The sequence below is a fragment of the Marmota flaviventris genome, chromosome 14 (genome assembly GCF_047511675.1).
Source record: "Marmota flaviventris isolate mMarFla1 chromosome 14, mMarFla1.hap1, whole genome shotgun sequence".
Lineage (NCBI taxonomy): Eukaryota > Metazoa > Chordata > Mammalia > Rodentia > Sciuridae > Marmota > Marmota flaviventris.
Window position 1 is genome coordinate 48,428,090 of NC_092511.1, and position 22,795 is coordinate 48,450,884.

Below are 22,795 nucleotides of genomic sequence, written 5' to 3' on the forward strand. Positions count from 1 at the left end.
GTTTCCAATCACCTTCTCCTGGTTCTCCCTTTCTTTTGGCTAATTCAAGCCTACTACCCCCAAAGCCTTGGCTCTTCATGAAATGCACAAACTGGCTGCTTTCTCTAAACTGTCAAGCTCCTTAGGCCCCTCCTTTGTTTAAAAGCTTATAATTGTTTCTGATTTCCTACTCTCAGGTCAGCACCCACCTCAGATATGAGGTGAGCTCAGTACTGTGTACCGCTCTACACCTGCCCATGTTTCCCTATTGGCAGCTGTCCCTACTGTCCATTCAGTGCACTCTTGGGGCCACCTTCTGCCCTGAACAATGTACAGAAATCAATAGCTTTTCTATACCCCAAGGATGGCACTGAAGACTTCAGAGTAATGTACCTCACCTAGGGGATTTGCTTCCATTCCCACATAATGAGTCAGTTTCAAGCTACAAGAATGGAGGAGCTGCAAGAGGAAGGTTTTCAGGTACCAGTCAGCAAGCAAAAGAAACTGAGAACCATGTGCACCTTCTCGTTTGCAAGGCAGCATGCTGTGCTGTGTAAGGCTAATTACTTGACCTCTCTGTATCTATTTCCACATTACTGCAATGGGGATTCTGAAAGACTTTATATGGTTTGTTATGAAGCATGAATGACTTAGTATTTAACAAACCCTTAGGACATAAATATGATGTGTTTAATCATTAGATTAAATAGGTATCAAATCTGTCAGGGTGCTAAAATGAGACACTGTGCTAAGTTTGAATACTGAGGTCAAAGCCATCACGGTGCACTACCAATCCCTTCCATCCGTGTATGCTTCCTATGGCAGCCTCTGCTTTCAGTGGCCGAATCTACTAGCTCCCTCCCCCTTGAAACACTTACTTGAAACTCCTTACACTATGCTCAGCTTCCACTTGGATTACTCTTTTATCTCCCCACCATCTCATTAAATTTTATTTAATTTCCAAGTCCTGGATGCAATTTCCTTCATAAACCAGGTCTCATTAATTGGGGGGTTCCATTGTCTGTTTTTTTTTTTTTCTCCTAAGCAACAACATGCTTGTGGTATAAAACACAGCTCCTGTGAATGTAGACACACAGGAAGTGCCTAATAATTAAGCTGCAAAAGAGCTGACATTCAAAATGATATCTTCTTTTCCGGTTTGCCCTGGGGAGAACTGACCTCTTTCACTCTCATTCCTCTATATAGCCGAGGCCCAAGCTAACTGACAACTCAATCTGCTGGCCTCCTGTGTTACCACTGTGGATGAGCATTCTACCCATGGAATGGCCCCTCTGTGTTTGCCTCTGCTTGTGATGACCAGCTCTCTTCACCTTGAGTCTCTTCCAAACTGCTCTCAATGCTCCAAGCACGCTTCCCTACAAAAGTGAAATTCACAGGCAATAAATAATTTGTTTCAGTTTATTCCAAGTTGTCACACTCTTGCCATGAAAATGGGGAAAGACTGAAGTGCATCCTTGCTTGCTTTTTGCTGTACTTTTTAGAAATTTTTATATTGTCTCTTAATCTTTGACCCATGACTGCTAAATATTCAACAAATGTTTATGGAGCATCTACTGTGTGAGGCCCAGAGCTATGAAATGAGGCAATAAACAAACAAACAACAAAAAAGAAAACAAATAAAAAACAAAAAAAGTAAAATAAAAAATATATACATGAATACAACAGCTTTTAACTCCAAAGAACTTCCCATAAAACAATTCTATACTTATTGCAGCTTATTAATATGAAATAAAAAATATCCAATACATCCCACCAGAAGACTGCTAGAGCTGATAAATTCAGCAAAGTAGCAGGGTATAAGATCAACGTACAAAAATCAATAGCTTTTCTATAGCCCCAATGATGAATCTGCTAAAAAAGAAATCAGAAAAGTGATTTCACTCATAACAACCTCAAAAATAAAAGAATATAAAATTGTTGAGAATAAATCTAACCAAAGAGGTAAAAGACCTGTACAATGGAAACTGGAGAATGTTGAAGAATGAAATTGGAGAAAACCTTAAAATATTGAAAGACTTCCCATGTTCTTGGATAGGCAGTATTGATATTGTCAAAATGACTACATAACCAAAAGTGTTATACAAATTTAATGCAATCCCATCAAAGTACCAATGACATTCTTCATAGGACTAGGAAAAAAAATGGTCCTTAAATTCATTTGAAAGAATAAGACGCAGAAGAGCCAAAACAATACTGAGCAAGAAGAATGATGCTAGAGGCATCAAAATATATGATCTCAGAATATACTACAGAACTACAGTAACAAAACCAGCATGGTGCTGGCATCAAAACCGACATGAAGTCCAATAGAATAGAATAGAAGACAAAATGACAAGCCTATAGCTGCAGCTGTCTGATACTTGACAAAGTTGCTAAAAACATCTGTTGGAGAAAAGACAGCCTTTTTATGATGCTGGGAAAACTGGATACCCATATGTGAAAGAATGAAACTTAGATCCCTTTTACCCTATTAAAAAGTCAAGGTGAATCAAAGACCAAGAAATTCGTCCAGAAACTTTGTAACAGCTAGATGAAAACAAAGGCTCAATAGTCCAAATTTTGGGACAGATAAACTTCAAGAAATAATACCAACAATCAATATGTGGGATAGCACCAAGTTAAAAAGCTTCTGCATAGCAAAGGACACAATTAAGAGAAGGAAGAGAGAGCCTACAGAATTGCAGAAAATCTTTGACAGCTACTCCTTTAACAGGGGACCAATATCAGAATATATTAAGAAACAAAAGCTTAACACCAAAACAAACTAAAAACAAATATTACAATCAATAAATGGACGAAAGAACTAAATAAACATCTCTCAAAAAAAAAAAAAAGAAATGAAGCCAGATGTGGTGGCACGTGACTGTAATCCCAGCAGCTACAGAGGCTGAGGCAGGAGGATCTTGAGTTCAAAACCAGTCTCAGCAATGACAAGGCACTAAGAAACTCAGTGAGACCATGTCTCTAAATAAAATACAAAATAGGGCTTGGGATGTGGCTCAGTTGTTGAGAGCCCTTGAATTCAATCCCTGGTCCCCCCCCCAAAAAAAGGAAATGCAAATGTCCAACAAAAATATGAAAAAGATGTCCAACATCCCTAGCAATCAAGGAAATATAAATCAAAACTATATTGAGATTTCATCTCACTCCAGTTAGAATGGTGATCATTAAGAATATAAATAAAATAAATGGTAATAAATGAAAATTCACATATGGTTAGTGGAACTGCAACTTAGTACAACCACTCTATAAAGCAGTATGGAGATTCCTAAAAAAAAAAAACAAGGAATGGAATCACCATATGACCCAGCTATCCCACTCTTTATTATTTATCCAAAAAGAACTAAAATCAACATAGTGATACAGGCTCAACAATGTTTATCACAGCACAATTCATAATAGCCAAGTTATGGAACCAGCCCAGATGTCTGTTAACAGATGAATGAATTAAAAAAATGTGGTATATACACACTATGGAATTTTACTTAGCCATAAAGAGGAAGAAATTATGGCATTTGCTTGTGAATGAATGGAACAGGAGAACATCATGCTAAATGAAATAAGCAAGACTCAGAAAGTCAAGAATTGAATGTTTTCTCTTACATGCAGAAGTTAGAGCAAAATAAGAAAAAAAAGTCCAATGTAAAAATAAGGTGTACCAATGAATAGAAGAAGAGCACAGAGGGGAAGGAAGGACGGATGAAAAAGGGAGGAACTGTGGAATGAAATTAACCAAATTATGCTACGTACACCTATGAATATACAACAGTGAATTTCACATTTATGTATATCTACCAAAAAGCAATTAACATAATAATAAATAAATAGAATGAAGACCAGTTGAGTAGAGGAAAAGGATTAAGGTGAGAGGAGGGGAGAAAAATAATAAGTACTGGGGACTGAAATGGAACATATTATTTTCCAAGCATATATGAGTTTGTCACAATAAACCCGTAACTACAATGTACTAATAAAAACATTAAAAAAAAGAAGTACACATATAATAAAAATTTTTTAAAGACATAAGCCAGGCATGGTGGTGCATACCTGTAATCCTAGCAACGTGGTAAGCTGAGGCAAGAGGATTGCAATTTCAAAGCCAATCTCAGCAATTTAGCAAGGCTGTAAGCAATTTGGAGAGACCTGTCTAAAAATAAAATTAAGAAAGGGCTGGGGAGGTAGCTAAGTGGTTAAGTACCCTTGAGTTCAATACCTGATACAAACAAACAAACAAATAAATAAAAGTGATAAGAGATGTTTTAAAAAATAATACATAGTAAAAAAAGAGGAATTTAAAATTTTGTATCCATCTTAACAATTCTCCTTGGAGAAAAGTTAAAGAATAAAAAGAGAGAAACATTTAAAAAAAAATTACTGTAACCCTCTCTTTTTCAATTTAGGTAAAGTTGAGGAGTCCAAGTTAAGTCAGCATGGATGGATTTGAAAGGATATGAAGAATTAAGGATGACTGTAAGACTTAAATTATTACTTAGAGCCAGAATTTCCTTAGGTATGAGGAAGAAGAATTGTGCTTGTTTATGTACATTGCTGTTGAAGCTTTCTTTGCTTATGTTTCTCTCTCCAAAGGAAAAATCTGTGAGGCCCTAAAAGCAAAATTTCCTTTTAGAGGGTATACTAGATATCAGGATATTAAGTTTCCCACAGTGACTCCAAGTGAACCACCCAACTCATGTTCTATAAGGGAGTGTGGTGTACTTAGTTTGGGCATTTGAGCATCCCCATAAGCACACTGGGGCTCCTCATAGTGAAGAATACAGTAGGGGTGGGGTGGTAAGGGTCAAGAGACAGCCCTCTCTACACTATCATTTGTGTGGAACTTTCAGGAATCCAAGAATTCTAAATTCAGACTTGGGCTCTTGGATCATAGTAAATGCATGATTTTCAATGGAGGAGAAGAAGTTCATTTCAACAGTTCATTAAATTAATTTTAATCTTTAAATATTAGACATATCATGTGTGGAACTCCATGGATTTTTATTGCCCCAGCCTTATATACATTAAAGATTATAGTCAATTCAATAGTAGGCACAGAGGAAGTAGGGGTTTGGCTCACACTACCTCTTCAGGGAATCTCTCCAGACTCTTTGACTTTGAGCTTCCCCACACTGTTCCTCACTCCTGGACTATTTGTACCCATGGACCCGACTCTTCATTTGGCCTAATGGTAGTGGACTGGTTTTTTGGTCTACTGATCTGCTTTCTGCCCTTAACCTCTTTCTAACCTATTTCAAAACCATTGTGATAGTTTTGTATCCCCAATGTGCAGTCCACCTTCTTGCTCAAGAAAGTCAAACTCAAATGTATGGCTGAAAGCCGATTATATCCTCAGTGGCTTGGATTAGCCACTTGGTCATAGCTTAATTTTTCTATTTAATATAGTACATAATAAGCCTTTTCTTGTTATAATAAGAAAAAACTAAGTCCTCAAAAACAATTCCAACTGTTTATGCTGACCAAAGATGAAAAAAATTCAGAAAAAATGTGAAAACTCATAGTCAAAAACTTCTGTTATCAAAACTTAGAATTACAATATTGGTGATGGTTGAGTTTTATAACATGTACATATTCATGGCATATACAACATACTGAATCCCTTGTGACAATCAAGATCTACCATAAAGTCATATCTGTTATACTCCATATATCAAAATAACTCAATAGCACTAACATTAATTAATAGATTGACTCATTAACTCAATCATTCCACAAATATTCATCTAGCATCCATCCAATAAGTCATTTGGTTTGTTTCAAAATAAGCATCCTATGGCTATCCCCCTATAGAGATTAGCCTCATATCACAGCTATTATGGAAAGATAACTCTTCTTTCTACTCCCTCAGGCAATGAAAGCCCCCCCCTCAAACACTAATTGTCTTAATTTAACTATTTGTGATGGAAATATTTGTTAAATGCTTGAATTTCCTTGGAGTATACTCAATGTTCTTTAATAATTCACAAAGTCAATCACTCTGTGTTTTAGTCAATTCTGTGATATAGTCAGGTTTTCTGTATTTGCTCATTTAAATTTTCTCATCTGCTCTATTCATCACATCTAACAGTGTGTCTTTCCTAGACCTCTGTTCCTTTCAATGTGCCTATCACCTTTGGAATGGAAAATCACACTTAGCAAAACTTTTTCTAAAATAGTGGTGAATGTCTGACATATCATCTGTGAAATATGGCATAAGGTTTAATACACCAAAATTTTATGCATCTTTTTTGACTGCTCGAGACCAGTTTGTATTATTTCCTATCTCCCAATTATATTCACTTTAGAATGTAAGTGGTGAATAATTACTAGGTAGATAAGGCATTAGTGAAAAATGCTATGAGCTATGTAATAAGATAACTAGCTAGCTCAGAAAATGTGATTTTTTTTGAAAGAGGCAAATTCAATGAAACTAGTTTGATTTAATTGATTAATTATCAACCAGGTCAATTCACTCAATTGTCTGCATCTAGTGTTAAGCACATATTTTACCTTATCAATACTCTTCAATAACATGGGAGTTTGAGGTCACTGAGACCTCATTAGAAGAAGGAGGAAGAGGAAGAGGAGAACAAAGATAAATAAATAAATACTCTCCAACTCAAACTCTGGAGTTTCTAAGAAAACTATAAATCAAACATATTAACTTGGGCTAGAAGATTAACATGATAGCATGATAGCACCTGGGCCTATACTGGCCTGCTTCACGGTGAAAACTATAGAAAACAAAGGCTCTAGAAATTGCCCTATAGGTGAACAGCACATGAAGAAACACCTACTCTGGGATATCTACGAAAATTTAAGAAAAGTGGAAGTCTGAGAGATTTTAGCCAAGACCACCCACTCTGTTCCTCATTCCACATGTGAGGTGGGTGCAGAACCCACTCCAGACAGGTGCCCAAAGCACAGGGTTCTCTCTCCCTCTAGCACCAAGTGATAGGGCTTTCTTCCTAGGAGAAACAGAATATCAGTATTTCTCATTCTGTCCAAGTCTTCTGCTACTGAGATTAAGTCCTGAGCAAGTGCACTTGAGAAGCAGGGGTTCCCTTTCTGGTTCTGCATCAGGAGAGGCAAGCTAAAAGGATCTCAGTTTTCTGCATGAGAATCTTGGCTCCTAGAGGGAGGGTGTCACTCAGAAAGAAGCTTGCTGTTGTCTCACCCCAACTTGCAAATCCCTGGTTCGGAGATTTTGCCTGAGAAGAGAAACAGGACTTAAAAACAGATAGCTTTTAATTTCTTTCCATGAAAACTTGTCTTTTTTTTTTTTTTTTTTTTTGCAACTTTGAGTGAAGAAAATCAAGCCTGTGACACTCTAAAGAATAGTAGTGGTTCTGGTGGAAGACAACTGGGAGATGATTCAAGTTACAAGCTAAAGGGTAAACCAACTAGTTTGCAGAGAAGAGCCAGGGAATAATGTAACTGGAGAGTCCTCCATGGATCAGAATAAAAATCAAATATGATCTCAGAATCTATTATTCATGAGGGGACAGAATTTAAATATATTAGTTTATAGAAAAATATCATACCTCAGGACATTACTGAAAACGATAATTATTTGACCATTAGTGGAATTTAACAACTGAGTGTCGTCTGGGAAAGAGAACAAGAGAGTTCTATCAACTGCAGTGTTATCCCTTGGTGACTGTGGGTACTCATTGCTGTGGATTCCTAAAGAATAACATCTGATGATAAATTTTGGGTGGGAAGAAATAAACCATACTGAAATAACACAGGCATTATACAAACAAGAAAATCATAATAACAAGACCTGGAGAGAGGTAGTATGAAAATTTGTTATAATATGTAATCTAAAATGTCTAGTTCTTAAAAACAACAACAACAAACAAAACAAAATAACAAACAACAACAACAACAACAAAAAAGCATGTATCATGCAAAGAAACAAGAAGTATGACCCACACACTGGAAAAAAATAAGGCAACAGAAACTACCTATAAGAGAGAACAGATGTCAAATATACAGAATAAAAAAAAAATAATCATTCTAAAAATGTTCACAGAACGGAAGGAAAATATAATAAAAAGAAGTAAAGAAAGGAATAATTACAATAGTACATCAAATAGATAAGATCAATAAAGAGAAATTCTTTCAAAAAGTAGAAATTATGGCTCTCACTATCACTACAAGGGCTTTACAGTACATTTGAACCAGCAGAACAAAGAATAAGTGATCTTGAAGATAGGGGGTTAGGATGGAAAGTTATGATTTGAATCTGGAATGTCTCAAAAGCTCATATTTTGGAAGCATAGCCCCCAGTACAAGATCTAGAAAGAAAAAAAAAAGATCTAGAGTTGGGGCTTTTAGGCAGTGATTAAGGCTATAACCTCATGATTGGGTTAATCCATTTGATGGATAAATAATTTGAGTGGACTGCTGAGTAGTAAGCAGGTAAGCACAGCTGGAGAAAGCAGGTCTCAGGGGTGTGGCCCTGGACTATATCTACACCTAGTCCCTCCTGCTTTCCCTTTCTGTCTTTTTCTCTCCCTTCCGGATTCCATGAACTGAGCAGCTTTGCTCCACCATGCCCTACCACCATGATATTCTGCTTCACCTCAGGGCTAGAGCAATGGAGTTGGCCAACCATGGACTGTGACCTCTGAAATCATGAGCCCAAATAAATCTTTCCTCCTCTAAGTAGTTCTTGTCAGGTATTTTGTTTATCGAAATTAAAAATTGACTACCATGGAAATGGAGATTTCGATGGAGATTACGGAATTTGAAAAAAATGAAGAAAAATAAAGAAAGCCTTAAGAAAGGTGGAACATCATTTAACACAGCAACACACACACGATGAATAGGAAAAGAAAGCAGCGGGACATTTTTAGAAGAAATGATGACTGAAAAGTTTCCAAATATTGAGAAATGTTAATGCACAGACACAGGAGCTCAGAAAGTTCAAAGTAGAATGAACCCAAAGAGACGCATCAAATAAGAACACTGGAAATCAAAGACAAGAAGAAAACTCTGAAAAGGAAAATGATATGTAGCTTACAAAGGAACCCCAATAAAATGTACAGTTGATGTCTCAAAAGAAACATTAGAGACCAGAAGGCAGTAAGATTATACACACACACACACACACACACACACACATATAAAGTACTCAAAGAAACAAAACTTATCAATTAATATATCTCCCAGTCAAAGAAAAACTCACCTTTAAAGAAATATTCTAGAAATTCCTCAGTCTGAAAGCAAGTTTTCCAGATGCTAAGTTTCATATGAAAAACAAAAGGCACACTTAAAAATAATAATAATAATTATAAAAGCAGAAATATATATTTTCTTCTTAAGTTATTAAAAAAGCCATTTCATAAAATAATATGTATATAAGGTATATTGTTGGGCCAATAGCATATAAATTGTAAAATATGTATAGTATATTTGTCAGTAGCAACACAGTGACAATGCCCCCCAAGCTAAGTTACTATTCAACATGATCCCCACCAGGATCCCAAGTGACTACTTTATAGAAATCAAAAAGCTGATTATAAAATTTCAAGAGACCCTGCAACTCTATGACAATTTTAACAAAGAAAAGCAAAGTAAAAAGATGTTCAGTTTCAAAACCTACTATAAAGTAATAGTAATCAAGGTAGTGTGATTAGTAGCTCAAGGATAGACATAACTAAGTGAGTTTATCATTGAGAGTACAGAAAGAAGCCTGTACTTCTTTTCAACTGATATTCAAAATGAGGGCCAACATTTTTATCAACTAATGGTGTGAGACAAATGATAGCTATGTAGAAAAGAGGGCAGTTGGATGATTACCTCATACTGTACATAAAGATTCACTCAAAGCGGATCAATGACCTAAATGTAAAAGCGAAAACTATGCATCCTTTGATTATATCAGTAAATCTTCCTTACCTTGTATTTGGTGAAGGATTCTTAGATTTGACAACCCAAGGCACAAGCAACAAAAGAAAAAAAATAGTTAAATTGAACTTCATCAGAATAAAAATTTTGTGCACTCAAAGGCCATCATTTAAGGGACATCCCATAGAATAAACGAGAATATTTGCAAAACATGTATCTGATAAGGGATTTAAGCCCAGGCTTTATTTAAAATAACTTTCACAATTCAATAATAAACAAATAATTCAATATTAAAAATTAGGCAAATGATCTGAATAGATATTTTCCCAAGGAAAATTTACAAATGGCCAAATAAACCTATGAAAAGATTTTAAATACTCTTAATCATGAAAGTAACTACAGTGAGATTCCACTTCACCTTATTTAGGATGGCTATAATCAAAAGTCAGATAGTTAACTGAAGGAAGTAAGCATGTGAGAAATCAGAACTCTCACATACTGCAAGTGAAAAAGTAAAATGAAGCAGTCATTTTGCAGAAAAACCCAGAAGTTCCTCAAATCATTACCATGTGACCCAGAAATCCCACTCCTAGCTATAAAACATACCTCAAAGAAATAAAAACAGGCTCACATAAAAACTTATAAATGAATGTTGATAGCAGAATCATTCATATTAGCCAGAACTTAGAAATAATGAAAATGGTAATCAAGAGACAAATGGAAAAATAATTCTTTTTTTGTACAATGGAATATTATTAAACCATAACAAGGAATGAAGTACTGATATGTGTCACCACATGGATGGACCTTAATAATATGTATGCTATGAAAAAGAAGCCAGTCATTAAAGATGATGTATTCTATCAGTCAATTCATCTGAAAATCCAAAAGAGATAAATATATTGAGACAGAAAGTAGATTAGTGGTTTCTTAGTGATGAGAAAGATGCGGAGGCCTAAAGTATTCATAACTAAATGGTCCAGGTATCTTTTTGAGGTGATTGAAATGTTCTCAAATGCACCACAGTGGTGGTTGCACATATTTGTGAATATGCTAGAATATACTGAATTGTCCTTACCATAACAGAAACAATTGATAGACTTAACCACATATACTTTGAAAATATCTGTATTATAGAATAAACTAAATATGAAGTAAAAAAAAAAGCAACTGAGCAGGAAATAAGATATTTAAATATTTAGTAGCAAACAGTTTAATATCAATCATGAATAACTTTTAAAAATTGATTTTAAAATGGCACAATAGAAAGATGAGCAAAGATCAGAAATGACATATTACAGAGGAGGAAATCTGAATGACTATAAATCCTATAAAAAGGTTCTCAGCTTCCATAAGTAATCATGAAATTCAAATATTATATAATGAGATAATTTTACACTCATGGGATTGACAAAAATAGAAGGTCTGGGAGCAACAATCTTGATAATGAAGTAGAGAAATAGGAACTCCAACAATCAGTAGAGTGGGCATGTGAGCTGGTACAACCAATTTGGAAAGTCACTTGACCAAATCTCATAACATATGCCCCAGTAATTCTCCCCTTACGTTATATTTCTGAAAATAAGTCAAGTACACGAGGTAAAGCAGACAATGTAAAAATATTCACTGTACCATGGTTTCTTACTAAAAAAAAAAAATCTATAATCACCACAAAGGTCCATGAGCAAGAAATTCATGCTATATTTTCCATGGGGCAGAAATGAGGAACAAAGGGTACATATGCCAGTGGAGACAGATCATGAAAATACATCAAGTAAAATCAAGGCAATGGCTAAATGATCCATATTTAAATAATAAGTTAAAAACTCAAAAGATAATGGCACACAAATCTTTAGTGAAAGCACAAAACCACATAGACTTGATATAATTTGAATTCATAATAATTATTGTTCCAAAGGAGAACATCCATGGAACAGGGCTGCAAAGGTATTTAGGAGTGGTTTGGAGCTACCTAGTCCCAGCCTACAAAGTCCAGTGCTGTGGTCCCATGAGAATCAAGAAAAGAGGCAAGAGAGCCAGGTTGCACACAGCGCAACTTACCGAGGACTTAACTAACAGAAACCTGGTCCTGGATAGAAGCAAAAATAGATGGATTCCCTCCTTTTGAGTCAGAAGTAGGGGCCTATATATTGTTCAGGACAAAAGTAACTTCATCCAAGATGCAAAATACCCGGTTTATCTCAAGCTAATAGTGGAACCAGGGCTCAGTTTTACAGCTTCACACACTAATGATTTTGTCTGTTTATATTATATTGAAAAAATACGCAGGGAAAACCCACCGGGGTTACTCTGGGAATCGTAGCACTTTCAACTCAGGATAGCTGCAGGGATATCAAGCCAAATCCCTACAAGGGGAAATACTTAGTTTTAAAAGTTTGAAGCAGATATGTCATAATGCCAGTGTTTATTAGGAAGGCAAGGTGAAAAGATGATATAGGATGGAAATTTAGGGCACAGCTTCTAAACCAAAAAGTTTTGTTCAAGTTTGCCCTCGACCACCTAAAATTGCTGTGGTTTTTAATGCAAAGTACTTACCTCCACATACATTCAGAAAATTGGGATGATAATAATCATATCACATCACAGGGGGTGTTCTGAGGATTTGATTAGTTGGTATGTATAAAAATTTATAAAATGCTCAGCCTGTCCTTTATAGTTGATGTTTATAGTTGTTGAAGCATAATTAAGCCTCAGTATTTTTCTAGTCTGGTCTCTGTATGTGTTTGAAACAAAAAATATGGATATTCTTTAAATTACCAGAATTCACATGGAGAAAAATGTAAGAGTTACTAGCCACAGGGACACATATGATATAAACTGATTAGTCCCTATTTTCTAATCCAGATATTCAAATTCCTAAAATGTAAGAGTTAATTATGGGATAAATAACCTAATAATTAAAGCAATGACCACACCAATTAGCTGATTATTGAGGTAAAAGATATTTGTCAAATGTCTTCTGTTTCATCAGCTATTCCTTAGGCAGTAGGCAAGTTTAAAAAAAAAAATCAAGCAATAGTCAACAGATTCCCTGCCGTGATTAGCATATAGAATGTGCTCACAGAGAAAATAACTCGAGAACAAGGCCAGGAATTAGGTAAAGGCCATATTTTATGACCTTCTATCAATGGCAGTCTGGCACAAGTAATCAGAGAAGACGGGCTTGTTTGTTTCCTTCTTGTTTAAGTGAAAATAGAATGCTTTTGAGCAAAGTGTTAGATAAGAGTGGCATAGCAAAGAATGAAAGTTTAGAAGCAAGAATGAACTTGACCTGAAGGGAGACTCTCTGCTTGTTAGAAAGACAGGGTTTGATGTGTGGGGGTGGGAAGCCTGGGTTAGATAAGCAAGGTGGTGGCATTAATATCAGAATTACATTTTATGACAATTGAAGGGGATTTTTTGAGTGGTTTCTGATGGAGCTGCTTCTGAGAACTCTTAGGAGGAAGTGGCTTGGCTTTGCATATTCAGAGGGGAAACTAGAATTTTTATTCTCCTATCAATAGACTACTTAAAGTTATACCTTGAGCCATCAGATGAATAAGAAGATGGGTGGATGGATTTTCAACATGACAGGGTCCTTTTCAGAGCAAATACATACATACATAACTAAACAAATTTAGTTTTTAAAACAACAGTGTATTTTAAGAGAGGAAAAGCAACTAGCTGTGAAACCTCTCACCAGTTCTTTTCTGGAGCTCACAGAGAGAGCCCTAGGGCTGTCTTTACAACTACCCAACAAGCTCTTGAAAAGGAGCTTTGTCTGTGATTTAATAACATAATTTACAGGAAACCAAACTTAACTTTATAAGCCCCTGCTAAGAGAATAGAGGCAGAGGGACAAGTCAGTAGCCAGTGAACAATTCATTATCTTTGTGAAAACAAAGATGTAAATAATCATTTATTTAATTTCAAGAATGTAGAGTCCTTAGCAAGCAAATACTTTTCAGTCACAATGCTGGTGGCTGTAAAAACCCTCTTACCCTACCCTGTGGTCCCCCTGACATCCTGGTGTTAAAGTGAAAATATTCACCAACTCTAATAGACTGAAAATAAAAATAAACAGCTTAATTACATGGTGGGTGTTTTTGAATGGCTTTCTGAATTTTAAAGTGCTCATCATGTGTCTCTATTATCTCTACACTCCACAAGACTTCCTCACTTGAAGTAATCCATGAGTGAGAAGGACTCAACCAACACTCAGGAAGCATTATGTCTCCAAACCTAGCATCTTTGTAGAGGGCAGAAAAGTGAAAACATCATGGCATCCTTGCTGATCATGTTTCTACTTAAATGTCCTGTTTAGCTCAGAAATGGGGTTAATAAACATCATTGAGAAATGTTCTTTTCATTTCCATTGGTTAACTGAGATGGAGACTTGTAGGTTTCAGAGCTTTTGAAAGACAGAATCTCACATCTTTCCAACTGAGCTGGGGAAGGCTAAGTAAAAATCTTCATGGAAACAAAGAAAATGCACTGCCATATTAAGGAAAATTCATTTTGAAACTCCTTTTCTCTAAAAGTCAATTGTTGAATGGTGATCAAATCAGCCAAACTCCTTTTTGAACATTTTGATACCAAATCTATGAATGAAGGAGAAGTGTCAGGGGGTGGGATGGATGGAGAAGGAAAAGAAAGAAGAAGGAGGAGAAAGGGGGAAGAATGAAAAAAATTGTGGATGACAAAAAGAAAATGAAGCCCAGAATTTCTACAATTAAAAAAATATGATTTTTTAAACTCTTTTAGGAGTGTGTGAGTGTAATCTGAACAGTCTGATAATTGGATTTCTCATGAAAGAAAACTTGTCTTATATTCAGTCTAATATAACTGAAATGTGTTATCTACCATATTCCTCAGACTTAACTTGTAATTACTTTTCCCTAAAAATCAGTCTGGGCTGGTCTTTTGAAAGAAGGAGGGTAAACACATGGAGGTATCCAAATGGAGCTCTTGTCATGCACATGGAATAGAAAAACCACTAGCTGCTGAGAGGGAAGAGAAAGAAAAGGAGAGATGTAGATGGAGGAGACTCCTCCTGGATCTTCTAACACTTTCAATTTCTGTTCCCTGACATCCTTTGAGCTCTCACAGACACTTCTGTAGGTTTTATTTCATTTTGTCTCAGGTCAAGAAGGTTTGAGTAATCATATTCCACAGTTTGTAGTGCAAGAGCCATAGGTTCATGAGAAGTCCTATTGGTTGTACGAATTTATGTAGGAAGGTATATCTTCATTCTTAGTTTTGTTCTCCATTCCCATCCTCTTTGAGCTCAAAACAACTTTTCCAACAAATTTAATACTTTAACTTGAAACTGTATTTAACAATGTAAAGTATGCTGTATGTGTATGTGTATTTTAGTTTATGTGAATGGCATTGTGCTATTGCCTTAATTGTGTTTCTGGTTATCTTTTACCTTAAACTTTTTAAGATCCATTCATAATTGCTATATGTGTATTATTTACTTAGGTGTTTCTAATTGCTGCACAGAATTCCAAAGTGTGAATTTACTATTTTTCCATATTTATCTCTTTTATGTATTACTGAGTAGTTTTCGATTTTTCAGTTATTAAACACAAATTCTACAGTTAACATCCCAAAACATATCCCATTATGGAATTTCATTGTGTTGTATTGTTGGATCATGGCTAAACAACTATGACAAAGTACTGCTAGATGGCTCTCCATAATACAGCAGTGTCCCTCCCAGTAAGAGCACAGCTCTAATTTTTGTAACTAGCATGGCTATAGAGCAATCTCCTTATTTTGCCTTCACTTATTTCATTACTGATGAATTTGAACATATTTTCCTTTAGCTGCTATCATTTACTTTTTTTCTTTTGAGAATTATGTATCCATATTTATTATTTGCTTCACAATTGGTTCTTCTTTTTATCTTTTTATCATTAATTTGTTTAAATCCTTTATATAGTCATTATATTTAGCCTAATTTTACAGCATTTTCTTTACCTGTAAACTATTACTTAACTCTGTGGTATACTTCCATAAGTAGATATTCATAATATTAAAGTAACCTAATTTACTTGTTCAATGGAACTTTCAAAAAATATATCACTTCTGCTATATAACAGTTGCTGCCACAGGTAGGGAAAGGGAGAAAGCCAATAGTTGCATCAGAAGACTGAGAAACGTCTCACTCATGGTACTAGAAAAATTTTAACTCAAATAATTAAATATGATCATTACAGAAAGCATATCTCTACTACTTGGCTTTTTGCATAGATAAGACATCTTTTTTTTTTTTCTTTTTGTACAGAGATTAAACCCAGAGGTATTCAACTACTAGACGACATTCCCAGGTCCCCGGGCCCTTTTTTGTAAAATTTTGAGACAGGGACTCATTAAGTTGCTTACAGCCTCGATAAGTTGCTTAGGGCCTGGCTAAATTGCTGAGGCTAGCTTTGAACTTGTGATTTTCCTGCCTCAGACTCCTGAGCCTCTGGGATTACAGGCATATACCAAAACCCATGGCATTAGATGAGCCTTTCTTAAGTATAACATTAACTTTAGGTTAATAGTGGATTAAAAATGCATATTAAAACATATAATGAGCAATGGTTGATTAAAGGAATTCAAGGATAATTTAATATTGGATAATCTATAATTCACTTATACATTTATTAAAAGAAAACTACCACAGAATTTTAACAGAATAAATCATTTGATTAACTTTGATACCTACCGATGACTAAGAAACAAATATCTCAAAAACCTTGGGAAAGTATTTCCTTAACCTTGGATATGTGAAGTAATAAAAACCTATGTAAAACATATTTAAAGGAAAAACCTTAGGTAAATTCACTGTATGATCAGAAAGAAATAAAATATTCCCATTATTGTACAATATAATATGGTACATCTTTATAATTCTATAAGACAATAAACAAAATGTATAAGGTTAGAAGAGAAAAAAATCACTTTATTAATATTCCTAGAAAATTAAATAAAACAAAGCAAATATTTAAACTATAGTAAGAAAATAATTAGACTAGTTTGCTTGACAGAAGACAATACTAAGACTAATGACATTTCTTGATGTACATAAAATCAATTAACTATATAATAGGAAAAAAAGAATATTCTGTTGGCAATGAGAATAAAATTTCTACATTATTTGGATACCACATTAACAAAAATGTAAAAGGGTTCTTTAGAGATAATTTAAAAATATTAAAGAAGGTAAAAGAAGAACCAATTAAAGTATATTCCATCATTATAAGTAACATGGCCTAACTTTGTAAAATCACTAGTTCTAGTCAAACTATCTGATAATTTTCAAACAATCCTTATACAATCAATTGGATTTGTTTTTACAAACTCAACAAATAAAAAAAATCACATGTAAGAATGAATAACAGCAATCCATTAAAAGCTAGGTCAACTTTGAAAAAGAAAATAACAAGTGGGGGCTTGCCAATGAGATATGAAGAATTCAAAGCCACTGCAAGAAAAAAACAGCTTTGCGTTCCTAAATTAGGAAGGGACAAATATAATTGTGAAACAGAATACATTGTTCAAGACAGAGCCATACACACATGGAGACTTAATGTATTATTATGGGCCAATACAAATAAATGAATAATGGACCAGCTGTGAAGTAGAAGGTCTTAAAAGAATCGAATACTTTATAGCATTTATAGAAATGAACTACAGATAGATCAAAAGTTACATGTAAAAGGAAAAACAAGTTATTTGGGGAAATGTTCAATAATAACTTTGTCACCTGATGTTGAGAATAAACCTTAAGGACACACACAAAAAAAACCTTCCCAAAATTGGCTCTTGAATCTTTGTGATTGCTTCCCTTAAGAGAAAAAGGAAAAAAAAAAAAAAGCTTGAATGGATTTCTGATTTACAACGTCTTTAAATATTATCATATTAGCTCTCAGAAGGTAAAGATGTGCTACCTGCAAGAATGTGTGGCCAACTGAAAGAGAACCGGAAACTGTAAAAAAAAAAAAAAAGTGTGCATACAAAATCAGTGCAACATCAACATCATTGATTCCTCTAAAAGAGAAATAATCCCTCACATGGCTGCAGATATTCTGATACACTAATAAATGAACCTGTGAGATCATCATTCTCATTATTTTATGGATACCTTCTTGGGATTTCGGTCAAGAGCATACAGTCAGTGTCAGGTGCATGGACATTGCTGACCATACAATACTGAGAAACTCATGACCCTCAGACCACAAATGAGAATCATAAGACTTGCCCTAACTCTCTTCATAGGTGGCTTTGAGATAGGTATGAGAAGTTTCCATGAGGTATAATGTGGTGAGAAGCATTAGGAGTTGTCAGAGAACAGACTGGGGAATGATTTTTGAGATAGAATCTGAACAAAAATTGTTGCCTGTTTCATCACTTATGCATCATTTCCTTAAAATAGGTCCCTGATATTCACTTGTATTTAAACATGTTTGTTTCTCCTGTAGAAAGAATCTACATATGCAGTTATTTTTATGGGTAGCCTCATTATGAATTTAAAAAACACCTTGAACTAATATGAAAAAAAAAATATCTAGAAGAAACATCTCTGACTCTTTTCCCATCACAGCAAGGACTACTTGATATGCATGAAAACATGGAGGGGCAGGGGGAAGGGAAAGCACAAGGATGAGCAATGAACAGAGCATGGTACTAGCTCTTAGTGTAACTATGAAAATAATACATATGATTGAAGAGTTAACTAGAGAAGCTACACAACACATAAAAATTAAAGCAATGATCTAAATGCTGTGGGAGTTCAGAGGTTATTTTAAGTTAAGATAGCTTTCTGGATGAACCAGACATAGGAAGAATGTTTAGGGGAGGAGAAATGTTGATTATTCTAGTCCAGGTGAGTGGACCTCCTGACTTACCTTGTCTATTTGCTGTAGCTCTTCATGCTACAGCAAATAGACACTTTATGCTTGTTCTTCTGCCCTGGCTGGTGCAATTCCAGAAAATATGGTAGAAAGGAAACACGGTCGAGAAGAAGAGGAGGTGGAGCCAGCTCAATGTGTTATTATCTTCTTCAGTAAGATGAAAACATTTCAAATAATTATTTTCAGCATTTGTCCAGAAAAAGAGATGATATGCCTTTTGGGATTCAGTTATGGGTTAATCCAAAAGTCCACAATTTCACAGAAAATTCTGTGGAAATAAGAGTTATTTCATAGATTAAATATTCTCAGGGCCAAACGTTGCTTGCATGTTTCCAGTTGGTGTTTCTTGACATCAATAGAAGATTTTAGATGGAGAACTTTGATTTGGTCTTTTCAGCTGAAATTTTTATACTGAAAAAGCCATGAGGAATGGAAAAATGGAAGGACTGACTCTCATCACATTTGAACAAAGATGAAAAGGCAAGTTTTCATGTAAGAAATTAGTTTTGATTAATGACAGCTTATTTGTACAGACTTCTCATTCTGTCTTCAGCAAGTCTTCCTTCCTTCCTTCCCTCCTTCCTATCTTCTAATAAATACTTACTCAATACTTCCTGAGTACTAGTCACTGTTCTCAATACCAGGAAAAAAATAAGAGAGTCATATTTGTATAAGACATCCCTTCTTTTCTCCTTTGACAAAGGAGCTTTGATAAAAATCCTTAGATAGCTTTGACTAAGCAGTAGAAGCCATGCAAGCATGGAACTAGGGGCAATGGCCTTCTACCAACCACTCATCAGCCAGATCTTGACTCCTGCAATTGTCCAGAAAAAGATGGTAACTAAGAGCCATGATGACATCTTAAGACTGCATCGTGCAACACTGCCTCAACACTTTCATTCTTCTTCTCGTGTTGAGATTTATATATTGTCACCAAAGGAGGCAGTTTTCTTTTCCCTTTTGTGACTCCAGAATAGCATTTGACTCTTTATTTAGGGACAATAATTCAAGGTCTTTGGGAAACAATTTCAATTCTAAGGTCACTTATTATACTACACACACACACACACACACACACACACTCACATAAATAGAGAATTTGTTGGCTGTGGGACTAAAGGGAACTTTGGGTTGACCATCTTGGATAATGAGTGAGATGAGCGTGGAGCACCTTGTTTAGTTTAAAGGTTGAGGATAGTGATCCCAGGGGATCACTCAGCATCTCTAACTTTTGGGGTTCTGTTCTCTGCTCTTACGTTGTTGCAACAACCTCTCGTAGCATATTATGTGTTCCAATTCAGTCAGGTGGCTATTTCTTTTGTGAAACTGTTCCAGGTACACATAATTTTTCTCCCACGTGCAATAAAAGCTCCCTTCCTCCCTGACATCATTCATTAACTGATTCAAAAATTTGTCATCAGGATATTTACTACCCACTTACAGCCATTATTCTAAGCTTTGACTTCTAGAACAGCAAAAATGTATCCCTTCTAATGTCTTGCAGAACTTAAAATATTAGTATGATTTTTTTATTTCAAGCCTTTCAAACACGATTTGCTTTCCAAAAACTTTCCCTCTCTTAGTTTTCTTTCTCTGGATTAAGTGTTCCCTCTTAAAATAATGGCCCAAGAACTGAACAAAATATTCCAGATGTGGTCTAAGGTACAGAGCTTAGGAAGACAATTACTGGCTGTGATTTAGAAAAAGGACCTCAGTCAGTGCAACCTATGAACATTATTTTTTGAAACACCTGTCTTACACTGATGGGTCTTATTAAAGTGTGGTCAGTTAAATTCTCTAGATCTTTTTTTACATGAATTTCTGCCAAGCCAAGTCTTTCCATTCAGTATTTATACTATTAATTATTTGAACTTTTTTTTTTTTTGCAGGACATTGTATTTATCCCTATTAAATTTCATCTTATTGGCATTTGGTCAGAATTCCAGCCTGTCAGAACAATTTTGAATGTTGATTGTTATATTTATTATGCCTCCCACCTTCCTGTCTTTTAGATTTTATAAACTTTCTTTCCATACAGTCATCAAAATCATTGGTAAATGAACTTAATTAGGCTGTCCCAGAGAATGTGCTATTTATTAGACAAGGAGGTTTAAATAAATTACTGGGATCTGATTGTTGAATTCAGGCACCCTACATTTAGTCAGTTTGCATGGCCTCATATGCATTAATGTTAGAAGAAATATTTATTAAATGTTTAAATTAAATGGATATTCCTGCAGATTTACCATGATCGACCAATTGTTAATCTTACTAGGAGGAAGAATAAGTTCATCCATTGATTTATTGTTCAACAAATATTTATTGATGTCTACTATGAGCCAGGCATCAACATATGCTCAGATATATTATAGACCACTAAGGGAATTTGGATCTTCATTGCAATCAGAAACCATTAGAGATCTTCTTAGGTACAGATCAGTTTTCAAAGATCACTTTGCTATTAGGTGCAGAGTCAGTTATAAAATTGCAAGAATGGAAGTAGGATACTAGTCATGGGATTACTGATATTGATTGAAGAATCATGGATCTTGGGGACAGAAGATCTAGTCTTATACCTTGCTGTGCTTGTGGTGAACCTGGAAGACATTTTAGCCCAATAACAGGAACCCTTTATCTACAAAATGAAGATTTATGGAGCTTTGTGCAATAACTTCTCCAGTGCTTCCTAACTCTAACTTGCCACATACCCACAATTTGATCATCACTTCTTGATTTGTTAACAGTCAGACCCAAAATGTTCCATGACCTTGTCTCTGGTTCTAAGATGCAAATCCTCCTGTATGTCAATAGTGGGACTTCTGTTTTTGTGATACTTTCAAAGTTGTGATGGTTGAACCTTTGAAACAATGTCTGTTAATTCTACCTGACCAAGAGTGGATCTTACATAAGTAGCTTTGTTCTGCTTTATTAACCCTTCAGTGAGATAGTAATCTTCATTTTACATCCTTAACTGTTTCCCCTTTGAAGACTTTGCTCCTTGTTCAGAAGGGCATAGCCAATGAAGAGTCAAATAATTCTGCCTTCTTCGGGTGTTATTATAGTTGGTCTTCCCTATCAGAGGGTTCCATCTCTGTGAATTCAACCAACTTCAAATGAAAAATATATTTTTTAAAAAAATTGCATCTGCAGCGACTTAGATTTTATTTTCTTGTCATTCTTTCCTAAACAACACAATATAACTCTTATTTATCTAGCATTTACATATTATTAGGTAATATATGCAATCTAGAAATTATTTGAAATATGCATGGGGAGTAGGTAGGTTCTATTCAAATACTGCATCATTTTATGTAAGAGACTCGAACATCCCTGGATTTTAGTATTCACAGGGGTTCTGGAACCAATCCGTCACAGATACTGAGAGAAACTGTACATGTCTATGTCATTGTAGACACATTTCTTACTATCACTGGAGTCATACAGAGAACAAGCCAAATGCAAGAAGAAGCATCGAAGTGACCCCTTTGTTGCATAGGCTAGGCTAACACCAGTCCAGAGCGGTCTTTCCATTTTTAGGACAAAGTGCTTCTTTCCTGGGTTCATCATCATCACCTGCATCAACAGCAACATATTGTCTCTGAAATCCATTCAATGTATAGTATATGTCTGGCACTGAGCCAAAAGATTTATGTGCATTATCTCATTTTATAGGGCAGTTTATTCAGACATCCACTCATTCATTTGATTACTATTTATGGTGTACCTGAGACATAGTAGATATTGAAGAAGTACCAGAATGGGGGGCGGTAAACCAAGCAGTCATATTCTCTGCTTCATATCTCATGTTGCCTTGAGGGAAATATAAGGACTAAAGAAGTGCTTATAATTATGTGGGTATTATTTTTGATGAAATGCAAAAATCTATGGGTGCTCATAGGAAATAGACCTATTAGATGACTCCAACTTTTGCTATTTTCTAATATGACAAGTGCTGTTCTGCTTGAGGGTTTCTGATTTCCTGTTCCCTTTATCTAAGGCTCTCCTCTAGATATCCATTTCCACATTTTCTTGATTCA